Below are 24181 nucleotides of genomic sequence, written 5' to 3' on the forward strand. Positions count from 1 at the left end.
AGACAATTCAAACAATCATGACATTACGTGTGATCTAACTGTTTCTCGGAAACATTTCTGTTCGAAATCCAAAGACATTAATTAACTTTACGTTATCTGTCAGACATTAATTAACTGTTTCCCGGGAACTTAGAACATTTGGCTCGAACAACAAATATTGGAAACACGCGATCTCTCGGAAACTCATATCATTTGCATTGAACAACAAATATTCGAAACACGCGATCTGACTGTTTCCCGGGAACTCGTAACATTTGGCTCGAACAATAAATATTGGAAACACGCGATCTCCCGGAAACTCATAACATCTGCATTGAACAACAACAACAACACTGACCCCATTAACCACGTGTTCTCCCTAATGACTCTATCGCGTGCCCAAAACAACAACAATAACATTGACCTCATTAACCACGTGTTCCCCCTTATGACTCTATCGCGTGCCCAAAACAATAACAATAACATTTACCCCATTAACCACGTGTTCTCCCTAATGACTCTATAGTCCATGAAAGTGACGAAGTTCCTGTTTTTCCATTCTCACTGACAAAATCCATAAAACCATCAAATAAATTGACCTACACACATAACCATCCATGAAAACAGACATAAATGTGACAAAGTTCCTGTTTTTTCATTCTCACTGACAAAGTCCATAAAACCATCCATAAATATGAAAAAGTTCCTGTTTTTTCATTCTCACTGACAAAGACCATAAAAACATGCATAAATTATGTCCTGTCAGGAGTCAATAAGGCCCTTCTACTTTCGACCATTAAAAAGGGCACTAGTTCTTTGAATTTCCAATCAAATCAGCCTTTTTTGAAGTTTCTACGACAACGGTTTCTGCAAAAACTTTATATGCCCCCAGGGCATAACTACAACCATTGTCCTGAGGGCTGTCGAGGAGTGTCCTTCTCAAAAAAATAATTCCTATTGGGAAATCAGCTACGCTGAACAAAAAGGCTATCTCATAATTTTGATGAAATGTGTTTCGGGAAATGGTGGGCGTGGCAGGGGTGTTAGTTGCCTTTCAATCACTATCGACTATTAAAAAGGGCACAAGTCATTCCAATACCCAATTGAATGAGCCCTTTTCGAAGTTTCTATGATAACTTCTTCGATAGGAAGTGCCCTGGTCTAAAATAATAAATAATACATTGTGCCAACATCAGTCTTATGTGCTGAACAAAATGGCTATCTCTAAATTTTGATTGGATGCGTTTGGGGAAATGGTGGGCGTGGAAGGATTGTTAGTTGCCTTCCAATCACTTTCGACTATTAAAAAGGGTACTAGCCATTCTAGCTATTTCTAGCTATAATAGAGTGGTGCTACGTATGATACTATATGCCTTTATGAAAACCATCATCTACACAGTTTTTTTCGTTTAATTGGAACCCCTAAACACTTCCTAAAAGTTTCACCTTAATACTGTCAGGGTTAATAGTTACAGTAGCTGTAGTTGTAGTACTAAAAGTATACACATAGTGCCTTCTGGATAGTTCAAAACCCCCACAATTTACTCTTAAATATCTAACTTAAGAATCATGGGCGCCCATAAGGGGGGCAGGGGGGCGCCCACCCCTCCCTGGCTGAACAATACTGTCTTATTTTTATATTTTCTTTCTGAGATTTCTATTATATAGCATTAAAAGTGCCAATTAGGCGAGGTCCCCCCCTGGAATTCAGCTTATGGGCGCCCATGTTAATAATATAAGTTGTTTTTGACACATTACTTTGTCAACTTTTTGAAAATTTACATAGTTTATTTGAGATCAACGTCTGCCTTGATATTTCCTATATTTGATTACTGAAGACATCGTTATGTTCTCTTTGGAATATTGGCTACAAAATGGCTGTCTCACAATTTTGATTGAATGTGTTTGGGGAAAAGAGGATATCAGGGAGAGGGGGGGGGGGATATTTTCTCTCCATCAAGCTTGACTCTTAAAATGGAACTAGAACTATGCATGTCCAATCAAAGCCTCCTGTAAATTCCACAAGACCACCTCTTCCTTAAAACCTTACATCCCCCTTGGGCATAACTTAAAACACTTACCCCCATACTTCGGGGGGGGGGATATCAACCCTAAAAGCTGGGTTATAAGATATTTGGACTATTTTTGAGCAAATGGCTATCTTAAAATTTATATCTTATGCATTGTTGGAAAATATGACGTGGAGGGGGGGGGGATATCGCTGCCCTCCAATAAATTTGACTCTTTAAAATAGCTCTTCAACTTCCGATTTCCAATCCAATGAGCCCCCTCCAAATTTTAAACGACCACTATTACTATAAAAACCTCATATGCCCCCAGGGCGTAACTTACAACCCTTGATATAAGGGTTATATGGGGGGGGGTTATCCTCAAAGAAAAAATTTCTGGACCTTTCAACTACACCGAACAAAATAACAATCTAAAAAATTATGCTTGAATGTGTTTGGGGAAATGTTTGGTGTTGGGGGGGGGGGTGGGGCTGGGTGACCTCCAATAGCTTTTGACTGTTAAAAAGGCCAGTAGAACTTCTGATTACCAATCAAATAAGTCCCATCTGAGGTTTATACGACCACCCTTTCTATAAAAAAAAACTTTACATCCCCACAAGGCATAACTTAAAACCCTTGCTCTGAGGGTTGCGGGGGGAGGGGGGCTGTCATTTTCAAGGTCATAATTTTCAAACTTTTAAACTACACTGAACAAAACGGCTATGTCATAATTTTGATTGGATGTGTTTTGGGAAGTGATTGACGTAGGAAAGGGGGAGCTGGTTGCCCTCCACGAGCTCTTTTGAAATTCCTATGAAATTTCTTTCTATAAGAAGTGCCCTGGTCTAAAAAAAATATATATTGTGCCCATATCGCTCTTTACTTAGGCAGCACTATCGCGCAGCCTATTATATTTGTCTTGAATTTTCAATTAGTACTGGAAACGCCGATTAGACCAAGAAAGCCCCCCCCCCAATTCAGCCTAAGGGCACCCATGGACCAGAACACTTTGTATCGAAGGAGTTGCCGTAGAAACTTGAAAAAGGAATAATTCGATTGGAAATTGGAATGGCTAGTGCCCTTTTTAATAGTCGAAAGTGATTGGAAGGCAACTAAAAACCCTTCCACGCCCACCATTTTCCCAAACACATCCAATCAAAATTTTGACATAGCCATTTTGTTCAACGTAGTTGATCTCCAGATGGAAATTATGTTTTTGAGGAGGACGCTCTCCCCACAGTCCTCTTGGCAAGGGCTGTAAGATATACCCTGGGGGCATATAAGGTTTTTATAGAAAGCTTTGACGTAGGAACTTCAGAAAGGGCTCATTTGACTGGCAATTCAAAGGGCTAATGCCCTTTATAATTGTCAAAAGTGAATGGAGTGCAACGAACCCCCCTCTCATGACCACCTTTTCCCCAGACACATTCAATCAAAATTTTGAGATAGGCATTTTATTCAACGTAGTTGAAAGTTCTGGAAATTAGGGCTTTGAGGATGACATCCCCCCTGATATCCCTCAGGGCAAGGGTTGTAAGTTATGCCCTGGGGGTATACTAGGCTCTTATAGAAAGCGTTGTCATAGAAACTTCAAAAAGGGCTCATTTGGTTGAAAATTGAAGTGGCTAGGGCCCTTTTTAGCAGTCGAAAGGGTGTCGCAACTAGCACCCTTTCCACTCCCACCATTTCCCCAAACACATCCAATCAAAATTTTGAAATAACTATTTTTTCAACACAGTTGAAAGTTCTGGAAATTGTATCTTTAAGCAGAACAACCCCCCCCCCCCATAGTATTCAGGGCAAGGGTTATAAGTTATGCTAAGGGGGCATAAAAGATATTTGTTGAAAGCTTTGTCGTAGAAATTTCAAAAAGGGCTCATTCGATTGGAAATTTAAAGGGCTAGTGCAGTTTTTAATCGCCGAAAGTGATTGGAGGGCAACTCACCCCCCTCTCACGCCCACATTTTACCCAAACAGATCCTTTCAAAATTTTTTGATAGTAATTTTGTTCAACGTAGTTGAAAGTTTTGAAAATTAGGTCTTTAAGGATGACAATCCCCCCCCCCCAACAGCCCTCAGGGCAAGGTTTGTAATTTATGCCCTGGAGGCATATAAGGTTCTTATAGAAAGCGTTGTCGTAGAAACTTTAAGAAGGGCTCATTCGATTGGAAATTGAAATGGCTTGTCCCCTTTTTAATAGTTGAAAATGATTGTAGGGCAACTAACCCCCTCTGGAATTTCTGCTCAAAGATATAATTTCCAGTACTTTCAATTTCGTCGAAAAAAATGGCTATTTCTAAATTTTCATTGGATGTGTTTGGGATCGGTCTATAAAAACCTTATATATCCCCAGGGCATAACTTACAACCGTTGCCTTGAGGGATGTTGGGGGGGAGTTGTCATCCTCAAAGACCTAACTTTCCAGAACTTTGATCTACGTTGAACAAAATGGCTATGTCAAAATTGAAAGTTCTGGAAATTGTGTCTTTGAGGATGACAACCTCCCCCCCATAGCTCTCAGGGCAAGGCTTGACAGTTATGCATTGGGACATATAAGGTTTTTATAGAAAGCGCTGTTGTAGAAACTTCTAAAAGGGCTTATTCGATTGGAAATTAAAAATGCCAGTGCCCCTTTTTGATTGTGGAAAGTGATTGGAAGGCAACTAAACCCTCTTTCACGCCCACCCTTCCCCCAAACACATCCAATCAAAATTTTGAGATATCGATTTTATTCAATGTAGTTGAAAGTTCTGGAAATTAGGTTGTGTAAGATGATAACCCCCTCAGAGCCGTCAGAGCAAGGGTTGTAAGTTATGCCCCAGAGGCATAAAAGGTTCTTATAGAAAGCGTTGTTGTAAAAACTTCAAAAAGGGCTTATTTGATTGGAAATTGAATGGCCAATGCCCTTTTTAATAGTTGAAAGTGATTGGAGGGCAGCTAACCCCCTCTCACGCCCAACATTTCCCAAAACACATACAATCAAAATTTTCAGATAGCCATTTTTTTCAACGTAGTTGAAAGTTCTGGAAATTAGGTCTTTGAGGATGACAGCCCCCACATCCCTCAGGGCAAGGTTTGACTGTTATGCCCTGGGGCATATATGGTTTTTTATAGAAAGTGATGTTGTAGAAACTTCAAAAAGGGCTTATTCGATTGGAAATTGAAAGGTTTAGTGCCCTTTTTGATAGTCGAAAGTGATTGAATGGCAACTAACCACCCTCTCACGCCCACTATTTCCCCAAACATATCCAATCAAAATTTTGAGATATCCATTTTATTCAATGTAGTTGAAAGTTCTTGAAAAAAGGTTTTGTAGGATGACAACCCCCCGCTCAGAGCCCTCAGGGCAAGGGTTGTAAGTTATGCCCTGGAGGCATATAAGGTTCTTGTAGAAAGCGTTGTCGTAGCAACTTCAAAAAGGGCTCATTCGATTGGAAATTGAATGGCTAATGGCCTTTTTAATAGTTGAAAGTGATTGGAGGGCAATTAACCCCCCTCTCACGCCCACCATTTCCCCCAAAACATACAATCAAAATTTTGAGATAGCCATTTTTTTCAACGTTGATGAAAGTTCTGGAAATTAGGTCTTTGAGGATGACAGCCCCCACACCCCTCAGGGCAAGGTTTGACCGTTATGCCCTGGGGCATTTAAGGTTTTTATAGAAAGTGATGTTGTAGAAACTTCTAAAAGGGCATATTAGATCGGAAATGGAAAGGGCTAGTGCCCTTTTTGATAGTCGAAAGTGATTGAAAGGCAACTATCCACCCTCTCACGCCCACTATTCCCCCAAACACATCCAATCAAAATTTTTAGATATCCATTTTTTTTTCAACGTAGTTGAAACTTCTGGAAATTAGGTTTTGTAGGATGATAAACCCCCTTAGAGCCCTCAGGGCAAGGGTTTTTAGTTATGCCCAAGGGGCATATAAAGTTTTATAGAAAGTTTTGCCGCAGAAATTTCAAAAAGAGTTCGTTTGATTGGAAATTGAAAGGACCATTGCCCTTTTTAATGGTCAAAAGTAAATGGTGAGCAACTAACCCCCTCTCATGCCCACCATTTCCAAAAACACATTCAATCCAAAGTTAGAGACAGCCATTTTTTCAACGTAGTTAAAAGTTCCGGATATTAGGTCTTTGAGGATGATACCCCCCACAGCCCTCAGGGCAAGGGTTGTAAGTTATACCCTGGGGGTATATAAGGTTTTTATAGAAAGTTTTGCCGTAAAAACTTCAAAAAAGCTCATTCGATTCGAAGTTGAAATGCCTAGTGCCCTTTTTAATAGGCGGAAGTGATTGGAAGGCAACTAACACCCATTCCACGCACACAATTTCCCCGAACTCACCCAATCAAAATTTTTAGATAGCCCTTTTGTTCAAAGTAGTTGAAAGTTTTTAAAATTAGGTCTTTAAAGAATACAACTCCCCCCTTCAGCCCTCAGGGGAAGGGTGGTAAGTTATGCCCGTGGGGCATATAAGGATTTTATAGAAAGTTATGTCGTAAAAATTTCACGAAGGGGTCATTCGATTGAACATTTAAATGATTAGTGCCCTTTTCAAAAGTTGAAAATGATTGGAGGGCAACTAACTCCCTCTCATGCTTACCATTTCCTTAAACACATACAATAAAAATTTTGAGATTGCCATTTTTTTCCACGTTGTTGAAAATTCTGGAAATCATGTCTTTGAGGATGACAACCCCACAGCCCTCAGCTCAAGGGTTGTAAGCTATGCCCTAGGGGCATCTCAGGTTTTTTTTATAGAAAACGATGTTGTAAAAACTTCAAAAAGGGGTCATTTGATTGGAAATTGAAAGGGTTAGTGTCCTTTTTAATAGTCGAAAGTGATTGAAGGGCAACAAACCCCCCTCTCACGCCTGCCATTTCTCCAAACATATCCATTCAGAGTTTTGAGACATCCATTTTGTTCGCCGTAGTTGAAAGTTCTGAAAATTTTGTATTTGAGGGTGACAAACCCCCCAGAGCCCCCAGGACAAAGGATGTAGGTTATGCCCTGAAGGCATATAAGGTTTTTATGGATAGCGTTGTCTTAGAAACTTCAAAAGAGGCTCATTCAATTGGAAATGGAGAGTGATAGTGCCCTTTTTAATAGTCGAAAGTGATTGTTGGGTAACTAACCCCCCTCTCACGCCCACCATTTCCCCAAACACATCCAATCATAATTTTGAGATAGCCATTTTGTTGAACGTAGTTGAAAGTTCTGGAAATTAGGTATTTGAGAGTAGCACCCCCCACAGCCCTCAGGGCTAAGATTGGAAGTCATTCCCTGGGGGCATATAATTCCTTTATAGAAGGCGTTGTCGTAAAAATTTCAAAAGGGGCTCATTCGATTGGAAATTGAAAGGGCTATTGTCCTTTTTAATAGTCGAAATTATTGGGAGAGAGAATCCCCCCACGCCCATCATTTCCCAAAACATTTCCCCAATCTTTTTCCCAAAATCATGTCAGAATTGAAAAGTTCTGTGGCTGACGTTTGACGCTTGCGATGCTGCCGTTTGAAACGACACTTTCTTCAGCTGAGAAAAAGAGAGACCTGCCAGATCGGAAAGGATACCAACTTGTTGGTTGTGCTGATACACTATGCAGCAGCCGAGCAAGCATCTCTTTATTTCCAGACTGGAGCTCCTGCTGATTCTCCAAAGATTTTTGACACTTGCTACTTGAAGATCAAGATAAAGCTACCATCAAAGGTTACAAAGTCACTGTTGTTCGTCCACGCCTTTTCAGGATGTGACAATACTTCGCGCTTGCACTGTGATGGTAAAGCTTTAACACTGATGCCAGGTTTTTTGAAGCCAGCCAAATGTTTTACTGCTCTTCAGATGTCAAGGTAGAACTGATTGTAACAGGAAACAAGGCTCTACTACGCTTGTACAGAGCCAGATCCGACGAATCCTTGCATGAACTCTGAGATTATTTGGTCATATCAAAAGTAGCCAGCGTGGCTAGTTTGACTGGTGCAGGAATTTTTCCTTTAACAGTCTTATACCCATTATGACTGATATGTCAGTTTGTGAAAAACTTCTCAAACTGATTCAATACAGCTGTAAAAGTGACTGTGAAAGCATTCGAAGCATTAGCAAAAAATAGTGACCTTTTCTTCACTATTACTCGTAGCTTTCACAACAAGGGCGGATCTAGAGGAAAATTATGGGGGATGCCCAATGTTACAACGGCGTCAGTGATCAAAATCTTCGGAGGGGGGCAATGAGACAGAGGTGCCGATAATTGACCAAATTGACAAATTTATTCTAAAAATAGTACAAAAAACAGGATAAGAGGGCACCGGAAAATTCTGGGAGGGGGGGGGGAGCAGGGTCCCCCCGGCCCTACTGGATCTGCCACTGCTTCCCTAGTGCTTGTAGTGTCACGGAAAAAGTTGCCTCAATGTTTTCTTAGGAACATTATAACCTCGATAACCAAAGAGTTTGAGCAAAATTTGTATAGAACCATTAGCTTCTCAATAAAAACAAATTTGTGATGCTTTCAGGGTCATAATAATCGATAACAAAGTGACAAAACCCCCCTAAAACCCAGGGGAACGTGTTGGAAGTTATGCCCCGGGGGCATAAAAGATTTTTATGGAAGGGGTGGTCGTATAAACTTCGGAGGGGAATAAGTTGATGGGAAATTTAAACTTCTAGTCCAATTTATAACATTGAAAAGTGATCAGAGTAGCTAGATCTACCCCCACGTGCTTTTTGACCTAACTGCATCTGATCAGACTTTTGAGATAGTCATTTTGTTAAAAATATTTCAAGGATTATATAACAAAAGCTCCGGGGTTGAAGACCCCCCCAGAATATGAGGCCCAGTATTTTAATTTATACCCCGGGGGGATATAAGTTTCTCATGGAAAGGATATAAGGTTTTCTTGATACTTGGCTTCTTGGCTTCTTGATACTCGCTTTGAAAGGCAAACTATTTAAAATCAAGACTGGTATGCCAGCTTAATTTGTTTTCGGAAAATTTTCCCAGACTCTCATAAAAGTTGCTACGTTTCTTGGTTAGCCTTGTCCGTTTTTAAAGACGCTGCTTGAAACGAACTTTTTCCATAATTGCCCAAGTTCTTTCTGACTCTCTGCAGCTTGCCCTATTCACGTGCTGGAGCAGAGAGACAGTTCTCGTTTCTGTCGGTCATCAAAACTAAAAACCAGAACTGGCTAAATGTCTCGAGTGTTTTGTTCCTGATGAAAACGAAGCAACTTGTTCTCAGGTCGTCAAGTGGAGTCCATGACTGGGTAATCCCCATGCCCTATTTTCCCCAAATGGATCTAATCAATATTTTGAGATAGCCATTTTGTTCAAAGGTAGTTCAAAGTTCAGAAAACAAAAACTTAGGGTTCGAAACAACTCCCCTGATCATAGGGCACGTGTTGAAAGTTATGCTTCAACACGTGCCTTTTTGAAAAGAGTTGAATTTCTGCACGGCCGATTTTGGATATATGTTGCTAAGCAAATTCTTCTGAACATCTTAGCTCCAACGACATTCCTGTTGCTCAAATTCTAGGACAAAACTGTGTCTTTCCTGGACTAAGAAGGCAGCCACTAATTATTCCTATTTCATCTATATTTTTCTTCCTGTTAAATGTCCTGGCTTATTTTTACTTAATTTTTGTTCTGCTTAAACTAACTTATTTTGTATGATGCTTACCTAAAAAAAATTAGTTTAATTTTAGGATCAAACCTTTCTCAATGCACGGCTAAAATTCAACTAAGGAACTTCTTTAGATTACAATTACATGTAATGCACAGGGTTGCCACCGTCAGTAGGAATTTACTAGATCTAGTAAAAAAAAATCTAGTAAATTTAGAGGATTTAGTAAATTTCTTGAAATCTAGTAAAAAGTCATGATTTGTAGTAAACAAAACTTTTGTTATTTTCCATGAACTCAGGGAAAAAATTAGGGTCCATTCATTACAAAATCTGATTTTGATTACGTTAGATATTATGGCTGCTATTGCTCTCCTTTTTGCGATTTCGCGTTAACCCTAGCGCTTAAAAATCTCTACTTTTCTCTTGCCTTCTTCTTGATACTCGCTTTAAAAGGCAAACTATTTAAAATCAGGACTGGTATGCCGTCTTATTATTTTTTTCAGAAAATTTTCCCAGACTCTGATAACAGTTGCTACGTTTGTTTGTCTAGCCTTGTTCCTTTTTAAAGACGCTGCTGGAAACGAACTTTTTCCATACTTGCCCAAGTTCTTTCTGACTCTCTGCAGCTTGCGCCATTCAAGTGCTGGAGCAGACAGATAGTTTTTGATTTTGTCGGTCATCAAAACTAAAAACCGGAATAGGCTAAATGTCTCGAGTGTTTTGCCCCTGATGAAAACGAAGCAACTTGTTCTCAGGTCGTCAAGTGTAGTCCATGACTGACCAAGTTCTTTCTGACTCTCTGCAGCTTGCCCCATTCAAGTGATGGAGCAGAGAAATAGTTTTGATTTTGTCGGTCATCAAAACTAAAAACCGGAATAGGCTAAATGTCTCGAGTGTTTTGCCCCTGATGAAAACGAAGCAACTTGTTCTCAGGTCGTCAAGTGGAGTCCATGACTGGGTGATCCCCATCGATTTGACTAGGGCTGTCAAGAAATGGAAACAAGTAAATCACTTCAGTCAGAATTCAACACTAGTGGATACTTTAAATTTGGATGAAGCCGAGGACAATTAAAACCTTTTAAGGGCGACTTTTTTTTATTTGTGACTACAAATTTTTCTTCTTACTTCTCAATTTATATTATTTGCCTGACCTGAAGAATATTGACACAATGCTATTTTTTAAACCTAATTATTGTATGTTATATAAGTTCTCTTTTTCTTGGCAGCCTTAGTCAAATTTGAGGTGCACTTTCTAATTTACATATTTTTACAACTAAACCGGTAGCCGATTACGTAATTTCCGTTTTTAAGTGACATAAATTTTGGCTTCTATTAAATTTTATTTATCTTTTAATTTTACATTGTTTTCATTGTTTTTTGTTTTTGTTTTTTCACATTGACATTCTGCGTTTTGTTTTGTTGGCTTTTTCTTCTTCGGCACTCTCATTGAATATATTTTTTCGTTTCACGCTGAAGAAGAGAGGCGTTTGTCCTCTCGAAATATTCGCTTTGTTGTGTTTTGTCAGTATTTTCTTTTGGCCTGTAAAAACTCCATTTTTGCTCGTTCTTCCTTCTTTATGTAATGGCAGGCCAATGTGGCTTAAGAAATTATTTTAACCTCCTATTTTGAACATTAGTAAGCCACACATTTTTCAGGCTTAAATACTTGACCAAAAATTAAATCATTTTATGCGTTAGGTGAATTATAGATAATGGATTGACACCAGAACCTAGAGAAATATTTTGACGATTTAATTATCGTTATCGGATCAAAAAATGAGGATTTTACTTTAATTTCACCATTGCAAATCGGTTAGGATAATTAAAAATTCGAGAGGTTAAAAACCATAGTTTCTATATGAGAGTAGAAACACCTGAAAATATGCTTAATATATTTTTTACTTTTATGAAGAATCAATTGCTTTCCAAATTGATATTCTTTTAATTTGTGCGGGGGGAAGGATTAAATTATTTTAGCATCATAAGTCCAGTTTCTTAACAATATTCTTAAAACAAATTTTAGAAAAAAAATTAAACCTTCCAAAACATTGAAAATCAAGTAAGACTGAAAAAAAAATGAAATAATCGATAGTTTCTTCCAATACCTTCAAAAGAGGTATTGAGTTTAGCACTTGAGTTGGAACGGAATCCGCAAAACTTAAGTAGTATTGTGTTTTATCCCACCGGGAGATTATGAAGACAAACGGAATGTAAAGAAAGTGGAAAAAACATTGAAATATGAACTAAGGAGGTGTGAAGTGGAGGCCATGGATAAAATTGCCGAGGATCTGGAAGATGAAGGTAGACGGCATAATAGTAAAATATTGCACTGGCATGTTAATAAACTGAGATAGAGTAGTCAATCCGGACTTGTGCCAGTTAAAAGGGCTACAATTAGTGATAAGGAAAGGGTTAAAGAGAGACAGGCAGAAAATTTTCCGAATTGGCTAAACCAAGATAAAGATGCAGAAAAAGATATAGAAGAAAATGAAAAAGCTTGTGATACCTTAACTGTGAAGTTAGATATTTTTTATGAGGAATAATTACAGACAGTATTAAAAGGATTAAAAAAAATAAGGCTCCAGGTGGTAATAGTGTGGTAAATGAAATTCTTAAATATGTTGGTTCTTATGTTAGAAATAATTTACTCAAGATTATGAGTATGATTTTTGAAAAAGGGAAAGTACCTAACGATTTTGCGAAAACCTTAATTAAACCACTGTATAAAAAAGGTGATACGAGTGAGTGTTAATTATCGAGGCATTAGTTTGGTCTCTGTAGGTAGCAAATTACTTAGTAATATGATAATATTTAGGCTGAGCGATGATGTAGGCAAAGTTTTAACAGAAGAACAGTGCGGTTTAGAAAAGGTAGAGGATTTCTCGACCAAATTTTCACTTACAGGTTACTAAATAAGAAGTGCCTGAGTTGTTAAATACCGTTGGTCCTGATTTTTATAGATTATGAGCAAGCGTTTTATTCTGTTGATAGAAGAGCTTTAGCAAACACCTTATCCTTATTTGGTATACCAGACAAATACATTAAAGTATTTAGCACTATTTACGAGAAGAACACAGCTGCAGTTAAAGTAGGAAATGAGGTTGGCAGCTGGTTTTGTATTAAATCAGAAGCTATAAAGTGCTGTGTTCTATCCCCCTTTATATGATTAATTTTGATGAATTTTGTCTTAAGGAGCACAGGAAAGGCGATGGGAGACCACGGAATTCAATAGGGAGGAAAAAGTCTCCTGGACTTAGATTATGCTGATGATTTAAGCATCCTAGATGAAAGCGTGGGCAAAATGAATGATCTATTAGTGGTTTTGAGAATTCAGGGTGCCACAGCAGGTTTGAAAATTAGTGCTATGAAGACTAGATCCCTAAGGCTAGGAATAAATGAAGATGAAAAGGTGACGTTGGGTAACGAAAAGATTGATCAGGTAGACAGCTTCAGTTACCCTGGTAGTATCATTAGTAAAGACTGTGGGAGCAGTGATGATATTAAAAGTAGAATAACCAAGGCTCAGGGTGTTTTTTTCACAGTTAAAAAAAGTTTGGAAGAATAGGAATATAAGTCTCCAAGCAAAGATTAGAATATTGATAGCTAAAGTGATGACACGGGTCAAATATGGATTTGAAGGATGGATGCTCCAAAAAGTGGATGAAGATTTCCTAGGTGTTTTCCAGATAATTTTCCTACGGATTGTTCTGAGTACTCGGCTGACTGACCGTATTTCAAACAGAAGGCTGTACAAAACTGAGGTTCAATCCTGATTTTTAAGGCTATAATGTAAGAAAGGTTGAGGTGGCTAGGGCACACTCTGCGGATGAAAGGCTTTGAACAGATTGGCTTTGAATAGAGGCTTTGAATAGTTTGGGATGGATGGAGGAGCGTGCGAAGCTGTCTTGGTCTCAAGCGGCTTGGTGCTGCGTGAGTTTTTAGTAGTATTAGTATAAAAGGCGATGACAAGCACCGACTGACAGCAATCAGAATTAAATAGCTCTGACAGCTCATTGGCATCACTTACTGATCAAGTATCAAAGAAACGGCTACTTTCCTGCTTGAATTACCCTCAAACCATCATGGAAACAATAAAACTCCAACAGCTTTGATGGCTAGGACACGTTCAGCGTTCGTCCCCAGCCAAACTGTACAGAATAGCCTTTGAATCAATGCTTCTCACCCAAGGGGCCGACCTCCGAAGCAATGGCAAGAAAACTTTTCTGACCACCTCTTCCCAGTACTGCTGAGGACTACGATAAGCAGGAAAGCATACCGAAAAGACTGTTATGATGCTGATTAGAGGAGAAGCGCAGAATCGGTCAACCCACCGAATGGGAAGTAGCGATCCAATATCCAATCCAAGGGGACAAGAGAACACGTCCTTTTTCTACTAATTTCAGGGGGTAAAGATCACAGCCAATCAGACCGCTAGAATACTACTGGGACAAGATTACACGCCTCTTTCTAGGCCAATCAGAGGGCTATAATACGACCGGTACAAGACCACACGCTCATTGAATCCTATATGGTGTTACATCAGACTAGATTTCTGTGAACTATTAGCTTGAATTTCACGTAATTTCTTTGTCGAAATCAACCTACGTATTATCTGTTATGTCAAAATTCCACCCCGTGAACATTCTTTATAATGTCTGTGCTTCAAACCTGAGATAACACTTCGTTTGAGAGCAAGTTTTTATTTTTGACAATCTTTGGTTAATTGTATTGTTAATAAAGACAATAGGATAACCGTTTCCAAAAAGTATGTCTCTAATAAAATTTAGTTCACCTGTGATGTAATAATCAGAGCAAATGTTTAGGGCATGATCTACAAAAGATGTAACAGAACCTCTTTTAACTTGTGGGGGGGGGGGGCGGGTGATTGGTTTTAAAATGTAGATATCTGTTATTTTGTGTGGGTTTTATGTAAATTGTAAAATCCAGTTTATCAATGCTACGAATAATTAATACATCCAGAAACGGTAATTATTTGCATTTTCAATTTCTAAGGTAAATTGTAAATTTCGGTCATATGTATTAAGCTGATCTAGAAAGCCCCTAAATTTATTTTCCCCGTGATTCCAGAGCGATATTACATCGTCTATATAACGCCCCTCAATAGACATGTTTTAAACAATATGAATTTAAGGCCCAATTTTCAAGGTGTCACACTTGAGAGCAAGTTTTTATTTTTGACAATCTTTGGTTAATTGTATTGTTAATAAAGACAATAGGATAACCGTTTCCCAATAGCCTAAAATGAGCGTAAAATTTTGGGAAAAAGCTACCTCGGGGGAGAAATTTATTATAAAATTGTGGGGTGATTTTGCCATTTTGTTTTAGATTCTTTAATTGGGCTATAATTTTATTCGCTAACTTATCAGTATGGTCGTGTGTCATGGAAGTATATGTATTTGCGTCTTTTAAATATGAATAAATTTTGTTGTCGTAATCAAACGTATCAATTACTACAAGTGAATTTCCCTTGTCTGCTTTTGTTATTATAATTGAAGGGTCTTTGCAAAGCTTAGACCAATTTTTATTTCGTGTGAAATTTCTGGCGTCAGATTAGCATGAGACGTAACTTTTTTGGCTGTCTTAAGGTGTATTAATAAAACAAGGCTTCACTTCATCTGGGTTAAAAATGGATGTTTAGTGTTTATACAAAGAATATTCCAAGGAGGAAACTATATCTGCCACAGAAACTTGTTTTGATGGAAAAGAGAATTTTTGACCTTTTTCAAGAGTTTGGATTTCCTTAGATTCAAGAGCTCTATAGGATTTTGTTTTTTGTCCTTAATAATGACCCTCCCACACAAATAGGATAATTTGATTGCGAGGGCAACACTTTGATTTTTGTCATGTCTTTTTCGCTTTGTCGATGATTTTAGTTTAATATATACTTTTTAGCACCACTTCATAGTAGGATTCGGGGCTTCAGTTGGAGTAAGATCCTCCCATACCAATTTATTGTTTACTGTTAAAGCACCGAGGACAGTGAAAATAAAATCTATTTTTCGAAAGGGTTAATGAAATGTTTGAATTGAGTATGCTAATGGGTTACTGAATTGACTTTTAGCTATCCTTGGAAAAGTAACATTGCCTTTTAGGTTACCCCCTCCCTCCAACTTTTTCTCAAAATGACATGAAATTTGCTTGCGGTTGTACCAATCATACGCTATGCTTCCTCATAGACACGACGCAGTTTTCCCTCTGGTACCCTATGGCCGATTATCGACACCACACGACCGTACCAGTTGAGAACTAAAGTTACATAAAACAACAACATAGCAGATTATAACATGGATCAAAGTGTAGAGTTAGAAATATCTTTTTATTGTGTTTGTGCTATTTGTAATGGCCACTATCATGAAGTCAGTAATTCGTACGAGAGTAATGCAGCAAATTTAGAAATCATGGAAAATGAAATAGAAGGGGACAATCTGTAGAAACTGAGAAGAAGAATCTTTGATCAAATGGTGAGAGAAAGGGTAAGCTCATCAGTTTTTGCAGTGAAAGAGAGTGACCAGTATCACAAGACGCAATACAAAACTAAACATCCTCTCCATTGCGAGAAACACCAGGAACGGTAGGGAGCTCTCACCAATGGGAGTTGGATATAGCAGAAAAGAAAGATACAACGAAGAACCAAAGACAAGGTTGGTGTCTCTATAGAGGGCACTTTCAAGAGAGAACTCTATGAATTATTTATGATGCATATTCAGAATGTCTAAAGTTGTTTAACAATGTTAATAATGTATAATAATGTATGAAACATATTTTTATATTAATATTCTACATGTCATTACTTCTTAAAAATATACTATACATTACTTTATTATATTTCCATGATTTTTTAGAGCACGCTACCACCACAAACGCTTAGAATATCTATTAAAAAGTTGGAGATGTATGATATTAACAAACAAGTAATATTTACAAGCTAAGTTACGTAACAATTTCCATGTTTCATTAGCATGCAATAGACACCGAGAGTTTTATGACTTCTCCCCACAATGAATTTTATAGGTTTTATGACTCCTTCACACAATGAATTCAGATGGTTTTAAGACTCATCCCCCTAGTCATAAGTCTTTCTAACCTTGAGCAAAGATATAAAAGTTTGATGAAGTACCTCTCTGCTCAAATATTACATTAATAGCTTCCAGAATGATTGGACTATATAACACAGAATTTATTGGTTTGAAAAATCGTCTTGTGGTGATATATTTGATTGTGCATTTTTATTATTGTCAATGAAAGTCGAAAAAATTGACTGTTATCATTGGATGGTGAACTATAATATGTTTGAGTACTATAAAAGCTTATGGTGTACTACATTACGCTGTATAAACAGACTGGGATTCTACGATGGAGTGATTACACCACATAATAAAAGTGGTCAAGAATTGAGAAATATTCAAGAAGAAGTCAAAAGAATTTGCAAATTTTTCAGGTTTGAAGCACTCTGTGGAACGAGTAAAGTATCTACATAATAAGTTTTAATTCAAAATTCTCACCTTAGAATTCCACTTTTCAGTCTAGATGAATTGTGCCGTTCTAAATTTAAAGGAACTTCTAAACGTCCTGAAGAGGAGGTTAGGTTGTTCGTGCAGTGGTTACCTAGGGACATATCTGATCGTGATAGGTACATGGTAAAAAGTAGTCTATATCATGGGATCCTCGTTTGTGGATGTTTTACAGTGAACTTTAAATATTATTTTTATGTAAATATTTGTTTTTTTCAAGAAACCTTACTTTAATATGTTTAAGCAATAAATATCTTTAAGCTTAACCCGTCTTTATTCTTTAGAATAGTTCTATTCATTCAAAAAATTATTAAAAATTGTAAGTAAATAACAAATTGCTTCTTGAATTTGCCTCTTGGACACACAACACGGAAATTTCATCCAGGAAATTATGGGAAAATTGTAAGTAAGTAACAAACTCTTTCTTGAATTCACTACTTGAATACACAATACCAAAATTTCATTCAAGAAATTATGAAAAATTGTAAGTAACTAACAAACTCTTTCAAGAATTTGCCTCTTGGATATACAATACAGGAACTTAATTCAAGAAATTATAAACAATTGTAAGTAAGTAACAAACTCTTTCTTAAACTCACCTCATGGATACACAATACAGAAATTTAATTAAAAAAATATGAAAAAATTGTAAGTAAGTATCAAACCATTTCTTGAATTCAGCTCTTGGATGCACAATACAGACATTTCATTCGAGAAATTATGGAAAATTCTAAGTAAGTAACAAACTCTTTCTTGAATTCGCCTCCTGGACACACAATACAGACATTTCATTCGCGAAATTATGAAAAAATTGTAAGTAAGTAACAAACTCTTTCTTGTATTCACCTCTTGTATGCACAACACGGAAATTTCATTCATGTAATTATGAAAAAAAATTGTAAGTAAGTAAAAAACTCTTTCTTGAATTCACCACTTGGATACAAAATACCGAAACTTCATTCAAGAAATTATGAAAAAATTGTAAGTAAGTAACAAACTCTTTCTTGTATTATCCTCTTGTATGCACAACACGGAAATTTCATTCATGTAATTATGAAAAAAAATTGTAAGTAAGTAAAAAACTCTTTCTTGAATTCACCACTTGGATACACAATACAGAAATTTTATTTAAGAAATTATGAAAAAATTGTAAGTAACTAACAAACTCTTTCCTGAATTCACCTCTTGGATATACAATACCGAAAATTTATTCAAAAAACTATGAAAAGATTGTAAGTAAGTAACAAACTCTTTCTTGAATTAGCCTCATGTATGCACAATACAGAAATTTTATTCAAGAAATTATGAAAAATTGTAAGTAAGTAACAAACTCTTTCTTGAATTCACCTCTGGGATACACAATACAGTAATTACATTCAAGAAATTATGAAAAATTGTAAGTAAGTAACCAACTACTTCGTGAATTCATCTCTTGAAGACACCATACCGAAATTGCATTCAATAAATAATGACAAAATTGTAAGTAAGTAACCAAGTGTTTCTTTAATCCACCTATTGGATAAGCAACACAGAAATTTCAATCAAGAAACTATGAAAAAAATATAAGTAATTCACAAACTCTTTCCTGGATTCACCTCTTGGATGCGCAATACAGAAATTTCATTCGAGAAATTATGAAAAAATTGTAATTAAGTAACCAACTGTTTCTTGAATTCACCTCTTGAATAAACAATATAGAAATTGTATTCAAGGAATTATGAAAAGACTGTAAGTAAATAACAAAATCTTTCTTGAATTCACTTCTTGTATGCACAGTATAGACATTTCATTCGAGAAATTATGAAAAATTGTAAGTAAGTAACATCAAGGACTCATTGGGTATATTCTTATGCCCTTCTTTTTCAAAATACTGATTTTTTTGGACTGGGAGTTTTTTTATGAATCTTAAAATGACATGAAATATGCTTGCGGCTGTACCAATTGTATGCTCTATGCTTGCTCGTAGACACGAATCGGCTTTCCCAGTGGTACTCTATGGCTGGTTATCAACACTACCTAGTTTATTGCATGTTTATAGGTCATTAATCATTGTACTGTGGAAGGATAAACAAATAAGTCGTACCTTTAAAAAAGTGAAGATGGAGCATTTTAAGAAAGTGTGTTCACATGATAGTGTTATTGTAGCATTGAATGCTGACAAGGTGAAGTATTTGAAATATGAAAAAAGTACAAGTGGTAGCACTATTGGAAATGTATGCGTGCATTGTCATGACAGTAAGGAATTCAATTTCTTTGGAATACCAAAAAAAATTCAACTCTTATGATGGTGGATATCTGAGATTGAGATCTCCGGAGATGATTGCACTCAAAGAGAATGCCAACATAAAAATAATAGTTGATGAAGAGGGGCATCTTCTTTCTAGTGCTTGTGGTAACATGTTACCCAGTATTACACCCCATCAACAGCTTTCGGGTATTAGCAATCAACGGAAGATTAAAAGAAGACAGGCATACTCTTCTACTAATATCATAAACCATATCTTGTCTACGTGCAGGAACTTTTACCTGTGTAAAAATAATGTGGTAATAGACAGTGAAATTGCTGGAAAAATAAAAAGTGCACTGGCGGAAAATATCACCAAGGAATATAAAAAGATAAATCGATGAAAAACAAAGTGCCAACAAACGTTATTACTACTATTGATCATATAGTCAGTGAGCCTAATAATAGCAAAGACGAAATGTATATTGAACATTTAGGTGACACACCAGTAAAAATAGTGTGTGACACAAAATCGAATAATGATTATTCTGCTGATTACGAACTAAGAGAAGACAATAGCTACACCATCAAGAGAGAACATGATGAAGTATTTTATGGAACAGATCCAAAATGTCTAAAGTTGCTCAATGACATTAATAATGCATTATAATATATTGAACATATTTTTTATGTTAATATTCTACATGTCATTATTTCAAGAAAAATATTTTATGCATTACTTTGACATATTCCCATTATTTTAGGGTATGCTAGAACGTCAAACATTTAGAATATCTATTAAAAAGTTCAAGATGTAAGAAAAGGAATTTTCAGAAATAAAGATACTACTACTACTAACAGGCTCATTGCGGATATATTAGAAAATGAGATAGGTTAAAAGAACTTTTACCAAAGTCTGAGAGAGAGATGAGCTGAATTTTTTAACTCGAAAATCTCCACCGACACGCAAACACCCCGTCCAGACGCACAGATAGAGAGAGTTTTCAGTTTTCAGAAACAGGAACATCAACGTTTAAAATACATCTGATTTTATTAATAGTATTTGATTTTTAATAAAGTCATAACAAACTCTTTCTTGAATTCACTTCTTGGATACACAATACAGAAATTCCATTCAAGAAATTATGAAAAAACTGTAACTAGCAAACTCTTTCCTGAATTTGCCTCTTGGATATACAATACAGAAATTTCATTCTAGAAATTATGAAAAAATTGTAAGTAAGTAACAAACTCTTTGTTAAATTCACCTCATGGATACACAATACAAACATTTCATTCAAGATATTATGAAAAAATTGTAAGTAAGTAACAATCTCTTTCTTGAATTCAACTCTTGGATTTAAAATACAGAAATTTCATTCAAGAAATTATGAAATATTGTAGGTAAATAACAAACACCTGCTTGAATTCGCCTCTTTGACACACAACACGGAAATGTCATCCAGGAAATCATGAGAAAATTGTAAGTAAGTAACAAGCTCTTTCTTGTATTCAGCACTTGGATATACAACACCGAAATTTCATCCAAGAAATTATGACAAAAATTGTAAGTAACTAACAAACTCTTTACTGAATTCACCTCTTGGATATACAATACAGAAATTTCATTCAAGAAACTATGAAAAAATTGTAAGTAAGTAACAAGCTCTTCTTATGAAAAATTGTAAGTAAGTAAAAAACTTTTTTTGGATTCACCTCCTGGATTCACAATACAGAAATTTCATTCAAGAAATTATGAAAAAAATGTAAGTAAGTAACAAACTCTTTCTTGAGTTAATCTCTTGGATGCACAATACAGAAATTTCATTCAAGAAATTATGAAAAAAATTTAAGTGAGTAAGGCCCTGGCGGGTTCCTTCAACACAAGAATTTTTCTTATCTGACATTTGAACTATTTTTAATGAAATGTCTATTATAAAAATTTATCGGATTGGCTTGGGGGAAAAGGGTGATAGGAGGGGGGGGCTTGTTGCCCTGGGATGTCTTTTGACTCTTAAAAGATGAACTAGAAATTTCAATTTCCAATCAAATGAGCCCCCTCTGAAGTTTATACGAGCATCCTTTTCATAAGAACCATATACGCCCCAGGACAACACTTACAACGCCCATCCCTCTGGCTCAGAAGGGCATTTTTGTTGTCTAATTTTTGAACAATTTTCAAAACACTGGCTATCTCAAAATTTTTAGCAGACGGGGTTGGGCAAAAAAGAGCGGGGAGGGGGGGGGGCTAGTTTAACTCTCTTGACTCTTAAAAAGTGAACTAGAACTTTCAATTTCCAATCAAATGAACCTTCTATGAAGTTTATACGAGCATTTCTTCCATAAGAACCATTTATGTCCTTAGGGCATAACTTAGAACACCTTCCCCTGTGCCCTGGGGGGTTGTATTGACACCAGATTTTTTCTTATCTGACCTTTGAACTAATTTTCAAAATCTCAAAATTTTCATCAGGTGTGTTTTGAAAAAGAAGGCGGGGGGCTAGCTGCCCTCGGATCTCTTTTAACTATTAAAATGTGAGCTCAAATTTTCAATATCCAATCAAATTAGCCCTCTCTGAAGTATAGACGAGCATCCCTTTCATAAGAATCATATAGGCCCTAGGGCATAACTTACGACGCCTGCCCTCGGGCCCTGGAGGGTTGTGACGGCACCTGAGTTTTTGTTATCTGACTTTTGAGCAAGTTTTAACTTAATGGCTGTCTCAAAATTTTTATTGGATCATTTGGGGAAAAGGGGCGTGGGGGCTAGTTGCCTAAGACCCTTGCCTTTAGGGTTGTGGGGGAGTGTCCTCCTCAAAAACATATTTTCTATCTGGAAATCAACTACGCTGAACAAAATAGTTATCTCAAAATTTTGATTGGATGTGTTTGGGGGACAGATGGGCGTGGGGGTGGGGGCTAGTTGCCCTCCAATACCTTTCGACTATTAAAACTGGCGCTAGCCCTTTGAATTTCCAATTGAATGAGCCTTTTTTACGTTTCTACGACAACACCTTCTATAGAAACCTTATATGCCCCCAGGGCATAACTTAAAACCCTTGCCCTGAGGGCTGTGGGGGAGTGTCCTCCTCAAAATCATATTTGCTATCTGGAAATCAGCTACGCTGAACAAAATGGCCATCTCAAAATTTTGATTAGATGTGTTTGTAGGAATGATGGGTGTGGGGGATGGCTAGTTGCCCTCCAATCACTTTCGACTATTAAAAAGGGCACTAGCCCTTTTTAATAAAAAGAGAATTCCAATCGAATGAGCCTTCCAATCAAATGAGCCTTTCTTGAAATTTATACGACAACGCCTTTTATAAAAAACTTTTATGTCTCCAGGGCATAACTTAAAACCCTTGCCCTGAGGGTTGTGGGGGAGTGTCCTCCTCAAAAACATATTTTCGATCTGAAAATCAACTACGCTGACACAAAATGGTTATCTCAAAATGTTTATTGAATGTGTTTGGGGAAATGATGGGCGTTGGGGGGGGCTAGTTGCCCTCCAGTCACTTTTGAATATTAAAAAGGGCACTAGCCCTTTGAATTTCCAATCGAATGAGCCTGTTTTGAAGTTTCTACGATAGCGCCTTCTATAAAAACCTTATATGCGCCCAGGGAATAACTCGAAACCCTTGCCCTGAGGGTTTTGGGGGAGTGTCCTCCTCAAAAACATATTTTCTATGTGAAAATTGACTATGCTGAACAAAATGGATGTCTCAAAATTTTGATCGGATGTGTTTGGGGGAATGATCGGCGTGGGGGAGGGGCTAATTGCCCTCCAACCACTTTCGACTATTAAAAAGTCCACTAGAACTCTCAATTTCCAATCGAATGAACCCCTTTTGAAGTTTCTACTACGACCCGTTCCATATGAAGTGACTCTGGAAAAAAAAAAATCAGAATAGTAATAATAATAAAACACTGGAGCCGTAATGCCTTTATTATAGGCAACGCTATAGCGTTGCCTCTGAAATGGTGTTTTTATCTTAGGTAAGATAATTTTGGTCGATTAAGAACATAAGCTTTCAAACTAAGACTATGATATCAAAGGTCATGATAAATGAAGTGATGTATTTGGCATGGCAGCAATTACATAAGTAAAGGGTACTGGTGGTATAACTACTTGCTAAAAATTCAGACCGTGCTGCCTCTCACTTAAAGAACTTTCACCGGGAAACTGTCAATTTCCAAAACTTGCATGAAAATCTTTTCAAGCAATCAAAGATTATTTAGAAAACTTCAAGAAGCCATCTTTTCAGGTCCTTCTAATAAAGCTTTGCCTGTTTCATACATTTCAAATGAAAATGCATTAAATGTGCAATTAAACTTACAGTAGTTGGGTTAATTAATATCAAAAGGTTCCTACTACAATATTTGACTCTTAGTTAAGTACTGATAATAGAAAGAAGGGAGGGAAACTTCCACAGAAAATGCAAACATTTTCCTTATCTATGATAATAACTGACAAAGCGGAGATGATTCAGCAGACCGTAATTTGCTTTAAGATAATTGCATGACAGCGCTTGGATACTTACAGGCTAATGGTACTTACTAAAATCGTTATGCCAGGAAAGTGTTATTATTGAGTTTCTCAGGGTACCGGAATCAGCATGCGGTAAAATTCTACTTTATCTAATTTTGGCTATCTTGGACAGGTGTTAGGTTAGGTCTACAGGCTAAAGTATTTCCCGGGAAGATATTTTGAAGCACCTATCTCCACTCCTTCTTCCCCTTGAGGGTCCTTAAATATGCCTACATGACACGTCCATACCTATTGATATTTTGACAAAACAACATTTTACCTTAATTTTCAGTT

At 36.9% G+C, this 24181-nt stretch overlaps 1 protein-coding gene across 1 annotated transcript in view; it reads right to left on the bottom strand.

Moving 5' to 3' along the window:
- The window catches only part of LOC148948970 (uncharacterized), a 64182-nt gene extending 40470 nt beyond the window's left edge, over window positions 1-23712 (bottom strand). Inside the window, exon 1 of the mRNA XM_089094151.1 lies at window positions 23697-23712. The gene's annotated coding sequence lies outside the window, so the exon portion shown is untranslated. The remainder of the gene's footprint in view (window positions 1-23696) is intronic.
- Between the last annotated feature and the right edge of the window lie 469 nt (window positions 23713-24181).

This window comes from Artemia sp. Qi Xiang Cuo, chromosome 9 (genome assembly GCF_049724085.1).
Source record: "Artemia sp. Qi Xiang Cuo chromosome 9, ASM4972408v1, whole genome shotgun sequence".
Lineage (NCBI taxonomy): Eukaryota > Metazoa > Arthropoda > Branchiopoda > Anostraca > Artemiidae > Artemia > Artemia sp. Qi Xiang Cuo.